This window comes from Heloderma suspectum, chromosome 6 (assembly GCF_057233095.1).
Source record: "Heloderma suspectum isolate Gila_16-S chromosome 6, 16-S_ref, whole genome shotgun sequence".
Classification (NCBI taxonomy): domain Eukaryota; kingdom Metazoa; phylum Chordata; class Lepidosauria; order Squamata; family Helodermatidae; genus Heloderma; species Heloderma suspectum.
In genome coordinates this window covers 91,191,382-91,200,305 of record NC_139463.1, presented here as the reverse complement: position 1 = coordinate 91,200,305, position 8,924 = coordinate 91,191,382, and positions in this window count along the sequence as shown.

Below are 8,924 nucleotides of genomic sequence, written 5' to 3'. Positions count from 1 at the left end.
GGTTGCCATTTCCTTCTCCAGTGGACCACATTTTGTCAGAACTGTCTGCCATGACCTGTCCGTCTTGGGTGGCCCTGCACGGCATAGCTTATGGCTTCACTGAGTTATGCAAGCCCCTTCGCCACAACAAGGCAGTGATGCATGAAGGGGATCCATGAAGGAGATTGATCCATGAAGGGGATCCATGAAGGAGAGATTCATACACACATACAAAATCTGGGGACTCCCTCTCGAAGGCAGGTTCATAAAATGGACACCTATAGAACTACAGGTAAAGATAAGAGCACCCGCTTTTGCTTTTCTACTCTGGGTCACGTAATAGCTTATGTAAATATTTACATAGGCTATTACAGAGGAAAAAGAGAACACAAATAGCACCCACTACACTATTTGCGTTCCCCTTTTTTTTGCTGTAATACCTTATGTAAATATTTGCATAAGCTAAAACTGCGAAAAAAGGTAATGCAAATGGCAGCCGCTGTAGCTGCTGCCATTTGCGTATCTTTTTTTTTTTTAAACCCACCCCCAAACATGATAGGCTACATAAATCTTTACGTAGCCTATCATGTCTTTTTTTTTTTTCAGAAGCCTGGAAATGGCGGCGGCGGCAGCCGGTCAGAAGACCTGCTGCTGCCGCCACCAGAGCCGCCGCTGGAGCCGCCGCCACCCAGAAGATCCACCCCAGGTAAGTCTCATCCCGGGGGGATCTGCGGGGGGGCGGGGGGGCAGGCCATTCCACCACAGATTTCAGGGGGCCGAAATCCGTGGCGGAATTTTCTGACATCCCTACCTGCAGATTACAATGAGGGCTGGTTTGTATCTTTGTATTTACTGCTCTTTCCCACAACAAACCCATTACTGTCTCCTCAGAAGTAACTCCTATTGTGGTCAATGAGTTCTTGTGGGTTAAAATATGGGCTGGTTTCTGTCTTTGTGTTCCCTCCCTTTTCCCAGCTCAAGCATATGTATGTCTACTCGGAAGTAACTCCCATTGTGTTCAATGAGTAGAGATGTGTGAACCCACCCCTGCCTGGGTTCTCCGGGCAACCGTCTAACTGCTGCCCCTACTTGCCAGTCCCCAGAATGCACTTGAGCCCTGCCATGCTCGGCAAGTAGCCTGCATTCACCTAGGGATGGCGGAGAATTGCTCCCCGAAACTTCGGGGGGCCGAGCGCCAACGTGTTCGGCCCCCCGAACAAGTTTCAGGGAGAAATTCTCCGCCCCCCCCCGCCCCCACACCTCCCCCGGGACGGGACTTACCTTTGCCGAATGTCCCTCCCAGGGGCGGGTCCGGCCGGCAGTTCGGCGGGTGTTCGTGCGGGGCGGGATTGGCAGCTGGTCTTTCGACCGGCTGCTGCCGCCGCCATTCCAATAAAAGAAAAAAAAAACAACACGCCCCTGTGATAGGCTACGTGACGATTAACGTAGCCTATCACGGCTAGATTTGCAAAGTCAGCCATGATAGGCTACGTAAATCGACACGTAGCCTATCACGGGTGACTTAAAAAAAAAAAAAAAGCACATACTGGTAATGGCGGACCCCATAGGGAGCTGCCATTCCCGTTCCTTATTTGGTCACTGTAGTCTACGTAAAGATTTACGTAGACTACAGCGACCAAATAAGGAATGCGAATGGCGGCTCCCTATTTGGGCCGCCATTAGCGTATGCGCTTTTTTTTTTTAAGTCACCTGTGATAGGCTACGTGATGATTAACGTAGCCTATCACGGCTGACTTTGCAGATCTAGCTGTGATAGGCTACGTTAATCGTCATGTAGCCTATCATGGGGGCTTTTTTTTTTTTTAACTTTGGAGTTCGTGGCCGGGCGAGGTGGGAAGCCTCCTCCCTGGCCTGAATTTCAGCCGGGCGAGGCGGGAAGCCTCCCCCCCGGCCTGAATTTCAGCCGGGCGAGGCAGGAAGCCTCCCCCCTCTGGCCTGAACTTTGCGGGGGGAGCAGCGAAGCGCCTCCCCCCACCGCAAACAAGCTTCGACGACAGGTAAGTGACTTTCATCCACCCCTACATTCACCCCAGTGGCCTCACTGAGCACTACGGTTGCCATTTCTTGAGCAATAAAATGGCAAGAGGCTGTGGATTTAATTAACAACTCTTGGCAAAAAATGGAGGTGAAGGTTAACGAGCTGCAAGATCAAGTGGCAGCACAGCAGACTGTCTTGCAAGCTTTTCATAATACTTTTTCTGCAATAATCTCGCAATTGGAGGCTTTCACATGCAGAGAAAATGTGCGTATTATTGGTATCAAAGGTTTATCTACTGATATAAATTTGTTTACTTTTGTAGATAAGCTGCTGCATGAGATACTTCCTTTGTCATCTGATTATGTGCTTGATATTGAGCATACATTCCGTGTGCCAAATGCTAAAGGGACTGACTAAATTTAGGGATATCAGAGAATTTCTCCAAGAATATCGGGGAGGTCGAATGCCAGCGCATTCGGTCCCCCGAAATTGGTGGAGAAACAGTCTGCCCCCCCTGCCCCCCCCCGGGACGGGACTTACCTTGTGCGAATGTCCCTGACGGCGGCGGCTCTGGCGGCGGTTCTGCGGCGGTTTGGAGGCAGCAGCGGTGGCCGGTCTTCCAACCGGCTGCCGCCGCCGCCATTTCCAAGTTAAAAAAAACACTCAACATGATAGGCCATGTAAAGATTTATGTAGCCTATCACAGCTAGATTTTAAAAAAATACCGTGATAGGCTATGTAAATGTTTACATAGCCTATCCCGGCTGAGTGGGAAAAAAAACAAAACCGCACATACACAAATGGCGGCACCCATGGGCACCGCCATTTGCGTACATGCAGTTTTTTTTTCTTTTTCCACTCAGCCTTGATAGGCTACGTAAACATTTACGTAGCCTATCACGGCTGACTGCAGGGACGCAAATGGCGGCGGCTATGGCCGCTGCCATTTGCATCCTGGCAGGACAGGATTCCTGGCCAGAGGGATGGGGCACTTCCCCCCTGGCCAGAATTTTTTGGGGGAGTGATGCGGCGCCTCCCCCCCTGGCCAGAATTTCTGGCCACCGCGAATCAACTTTCGGGTTAAGGTAAGTGACTTTCATACATCCCACTGACTATACAATTATAGTTCAATTTGCAACAGTCTCCACAAAAAATCATATCCTGCATTTAGCCAGACAGGAGGGAAATCTTTTCTGGGGATCAAAAGAAGATAGAGTTATGTTATTTCCAGATTACACCAAAGAAGTTGTTGATAAAAGAAGGCTATTTACCAAGGCGAGAAATCTGGTGAAACACATGAATCTACAATATCATTTAAAATATCCTGCTACGTTTTGAATTTTCTCTGAATTATGAAATATTATGATACTAGACTTAGTAAATATTTTTCTCTGGTTGTTCTTAAGCTTTATCATTATATAGTAGCTAAAAGTCATGATATGGCCAATGGAAATGAATTCTAAGCTTGCTTCTTTGTTATAAGCCTGAAGACTAGGCATGGCAGAGAATTCTGCCATGGATCTCAGTGAGGCTGAATGCCAGTGCATTCGGCCCCCCGAAATCCATGGCAGAATGAAGTCCCACCCCCCGCAAAATGGGCCTGGAATGGACCCTACCTTGGTCAGCCGTTCCAGTGCTCCTTGAATGGCGGCCACATCTGTAGCCGCCATTCGTGTCTTTCGAATGGCCGTGATAGGCTACGTAAATACTTAAGTAGCCTATCACGGCTAACACAGGGATGCCATTTGTGTCCCTGTGGAGGCTGTGATAGGCTATGTAAATATCACAGCTAAAAAAGGGAATGCAAATGGCGGCCACCATAGCCACTGCCATTTGCATTCCTTTTTTTTTCCATGATAGGCTACATAAATATTTACGTAGCCTATCACGGCTAAAGCGGGAACACAAATGGCATAGTTGATGCCATTGGTGTCCCTGCTTTAGCCATAATAGGCTACGTATATATTTACGTAGCCTATCACCGGCCGGCGTACGGCCGCAAATGGCATCCCCTACACAGGACGCCATTTGTGTCTGCAGCAGCCCGGCAGCGGCTGGAGGCCCCACTGCGGGTTGGTCCGGCTGGCGGCTCCACAGCCTGGCCACAGAGTGGACCCAACCAGGCAGGATTCCGGGGGGGAGGAACGGATCGCCTCCCCCCCGTCAAGGATTCCATGGGGAGAAACGGATCACCTCCCCCCACCTGCGGAACCCGGCAGAACCAGGTAAGCGGGATTTCATACACCCCTACTGAAGACATAATATTGACATTGATTATTTATGCTGTATTGACCTGTAAGATTGGTATAATATTTAAGTAGAGTGATATTTGTAATTTATGTGTAATGTAGTTTAAATTTAAGTTTGTTATGTAAACTTCTGTTTATATTTTGCTTTGTTTTCCTCTCTTTTTGCATTTCTTCTTCTTCTGTTTTGTTTCCTTCCCCTTTGCTCTTCTCTCTCCTTTTTATATTATCTCCTTTCTTCCTCTCTTTCCCCCCCCTATTCCTCCCCCCCCTTATTTCATTATTGAGGGGTCCTGTAGAACTGTAATGTTGGAAACTGTAGAAGATGATTATGTTGTTGGTGTTCTTTGGTTCATTTATATAGATAAAAGTAGAATAAAAAGTATTAGGAAAAAAGAGAGAAATAAAATGGCAACCACAAAATGCGCATATTTGCAAAATTGAGCATTTTCACACATAAGCAAATATGTGTATTTTTGCAATTGCCATTTTATTTCCCAAAAAATGGCAACCACGAAGCTCGAGGAGGCCACCGGGGTGAGTGTGGGCTGTTCACCAAGCATGGGTAGGGGGCAAGCAGTGGCAGAGGCTCAGCGAGCAGGGCTTGGGGGCTTGGGCAGGGGCAGTTCCACCGGATTCCTGGACTGAATCGGGCACCCGCACCATCCCTATCAATGAGGCTTGCTCCTGAAATGCTTGTGCATCTGGGCTTTCACAGGAAAGGAGAAGGGTAGGGGGGAAGCATGTCTTATTGATTGAGCAACCCCTGCCAGTCAGATGATGTTATGTTCTGTGAAATGATTTTTACTGGTCCAAAGAATCTACTCTTAGAACCCTGCTCACAGCAAAGCCGATGCCTTTAAAAAAATCCAGTCCTCCTCCATTAGCTGCTCCTTCCATTGTTGTGGAAACACGGCCCTAGAATAAGCCAGATAAAGTGCAGTTCCAGAAAATTCTGTGGGAAAATTGCTACACACACACACACACACACACACACACATACACACACACACCTAGCCACCAGATACCATATGCCAATGCTAAGCCTTGCAAATTTAGCACATATTTTCCACATCACTTGAAAACTGCCAGTAGTAAACACTCCCTTTTATCACCAGCAAATTGGACAGTAAATTAGGTGGCGAGGGGGGGGGGAGTGTTAAACCTGACACATCCCTAAATACAAGAGCGAATTGGGTATTTTTGGAGGGAGGGGATTATTTTCAAATCCTCTTACATACCTTGCTTATGAAACTAGCATTACGTACCCACAATCAAATTGCAATTCAGAGGGAAAGTGAATCTCTGTTGTGCTTTGAATATTTGAAAATCAGTTTGTATGTTACACTAAAAGAGAACTGGCCTGTAGACAGGTAGTGTAAGTACGTCAGAAGCTGGGGAATCCATGCTTGACCTCAGAGCCAGGCCAACACCTATTTCCTGCCAAAGGAGAAGGACAAGATGGTGACCAAACCACTCCATGTACAGAAGCCAAAAACACTGACAGTTGCAATTTAGCTTCAACACTCTGAATGGGAAAATCTCCTCCTCCAGCTTGAGGATGTTAGCTGATATTGGTAGTGTCACGGCAGCTGGATGACACACTGACTGTTTCTTGAAGCAGTCATCTTATTCTACCTATTTTCATTTATTATTTATTTAAAATATTTCTTGGCCTCTTTTCAGTGCAGCAGCCCTCCCAAGGTGGCTTACAACAATTAAATACATAAAACTAGTTAAAAAAAATATTAAAAGTGGTAAAAACATAAAAACAATAAAAGCCAACAATAAAACCAACAACAATGTTAACAGCAGTAATGGCAACAAAAGCAGCCATATCAATAGAAGGCCAAGGTAAAATAATATGCTTTCAAGGCCTTTTTAAAAGTCTGCAATGATGAAGTATGGCAGACCTCCAATGGCAGCTTGTTCCAAAGGTGTGGGGCCGCTGCAGAGAAGGCCCTCTCATGTGTGGTCACCCACCTGACTGCTTTCAGGGGTGGGCAAATGAGAAGGGCCTCTCTTTCTGATCTTAAAGTTCAGGCAGGCTGATATGGGTATAGGCAGTCCTTCAAGTAACTTGGTCCCAAACCATTTAAGGTTTTAAAGGTCATAACCAGCACTTTGAATTGGGCTTGGAAATGCACCGGTAACCAGTGCAGCTGGTGCACTATAGGTGTTATATGATTGAATCGCCCCCACCAATACTAAGGCAGGCGCATTCTGCACAAGCTGGAGTTTCTGAATGAGACCAAGTTTGACCTAATGAGACCAAGTTTGGTGGTCTGCCCCCAGAGGCTGATGAATCAGGATAAATTTCTGAGGACTCTTGGGGATTTTCTTGCCAGCTGAAATGGCAGCCCTGCCAAGGTTCTGGTCACCTCTGGGAACAAGGAGATAATACAAGGTATTGCTTCAATCAGTCCAAACATCCTCAGCCTAGTCATAGAACTGTGTCATCTCCTTGGTATTCTGAGGAGCTGAGGATGATGAAACGGTTGTGTCCAAGATTAGAGTGCAAATGGTGGAAGATTCATAACAAACATGATTGAACATAGGCAAGAATCCATTTGCAATCTTATCCTGTGGTGGTGATGGCGGCACAGACATCTTACTTCTCCACCACAATAGAATCAGCTCAGGGTCACCCAGTGGAGCTCTTCTGGGTCCTCAGGGGCCTCTTCGATATAGGCTTTAAAACACAGCAACTCGAATCCTCAAAGGTCCACTGTGAACAGTTTTCTACACATTTTGCAGATAGAGTTGCTCCAATTTGTGCCATCTTCAATGCCATTGTTTTGACAGAGTCTGAGATGGATATGGCTAATACACCATCTAGTCATGTTATGGATACCTTTTGGTTTGTGCAACCTGAGTATCTGGACAAATAACCTGGAGGTCTGATGCCTTCTACTTACTCTTTAGATCTTTGTCCATCCTGGTTTGTGAAATCTGCAGAGTTGGCTAAGTAACTGGATCTCTGAGGTCCCTTGAGGGATGGTGAGGTTCCCACAGCTTTGAATGAGGCAGTGGTGATATTCTTGTTGAAGAAATCAAATCTTGATCCTATTGTTTTGGGATAACTACCACCCTCTATCAAATTTGCCATTCTTGGGCAAGATGCTGGAGTATGTGGTGGCCTCACAACTCTAAGCAGTGTTGGATGATAATGATTATTAAGATCCATTCTAATCAGGTTTCAGATCTGATGTTGGGACCACAACAGCCTTGGGTACCCTGGTTTATGACTCATGCCCGGGAATAGATGGGGGCAGTGCAAGACTGTTGGTTCTTCTGGGCCTCTTAGCAGCTTTCAGTACAATTGGCCATGGTATTCTTCTGGATCATTTATATGCATTGAGCTTGGGGGATACAGTTTTAGAGTGGTTCTGGTCCTTCCTGGAGGAATGGTCTCAAATGGTGGTGCTGAGGGCTTTTGTTCAACCCCATGGCCATTAGCCTGTGGGGTGGCACAAAGTTCCATCATATCCCCCATGCTTTTTAATATCTACATGAAACCACTGGAGGAAGTCACCAAGAGGTTTGGACTGAGCTATCCTCAGTATGTGGATGATACTGAGCTCTACCTTATGTTTCCATCTCCACATCTCAGGGATGCTGTCAAACTTGTGAACCAGTGTCTGGAGGCTGTTTTGAGGTGGATGAATAAATAAGCCGATACTTAATTCTGACAAGGTGGAAGTATTGTGGGTTGGGAAACCAACTACTCTGGATGGAGGTTTACAAATGGTCTTAGGTGGGGTTGCACTCCCCCTAAAAGACCAAGTGTGTGGTCTGGGAGTTCTCCTGGATTCTCTGCTAACTGGGGAAGCCCAGGTGTCTGCAGTGTCCAGGAGGGTGTTGTTTTTTTCAGTTTAGCCTGGTATTCCAGCTGTGGCCCTCTCTGGAAAATGGATTTTGCCTCAGTTATCCATGCGCTAGTGACATCCAGGCTGGACTACTATAATGTGCTCTACCTGGGGCTGCACATTCCAAGACCTCAGTTCCAAGGCCAAGACTTTAGCTGGTTCCAAGACTTCAGCTGGTGCACAATGTGGTCGCTTGAGTCTTCATGTGGGTGAGGTGATACAATCATATAAAGCCTATGCTGCACCAGCTGCATAAGTTACCGGTGTGTATGTGAGCCCAATTTAAAGTGATGGTATTGACTTTAAAGTAGGGATGTACGAAAGTCACTTACCGTTTCGCGGAATCTTTTGCAAAACGGGGGGAGGCACTCCGTCCCTCCCCCCGGAATCCTCAACGGCCGGCTCCACTCCTTGGGGATTCCGTGGAGCTGCCGGCCAGCTCCACCAGCAGCCGGACATCCGGCCGCTGGCTAGCAGGGACGCAAATGGCGGCCGCTGTAGCCGCCGCCGTTTGTGTCCTTGTATTCAGCCATGATAGGTTACGTAAAGACTTACATAACCTATCACGTCTGGGTTTAAAAAAAAAACATGAACACAAATGGCGGTGGCTATGGCCGCCACCATTTGCATTCCTTATTTTTGGCCGTCTTAGTCTACGTAAATATTTCCGTAGACTAAGACAGCCAAAAATAAGGAACGCAAATGGCGGCGGCCGTAGCCACCACCATTTTCATACGCATTTTTTTAAAAAAAAAAACCAGACATGATAGGCTATGTAAGTCTTTACGTAGCCTATCACATTTATGTAAAAAAAAAAGAAAAAAAGATGAG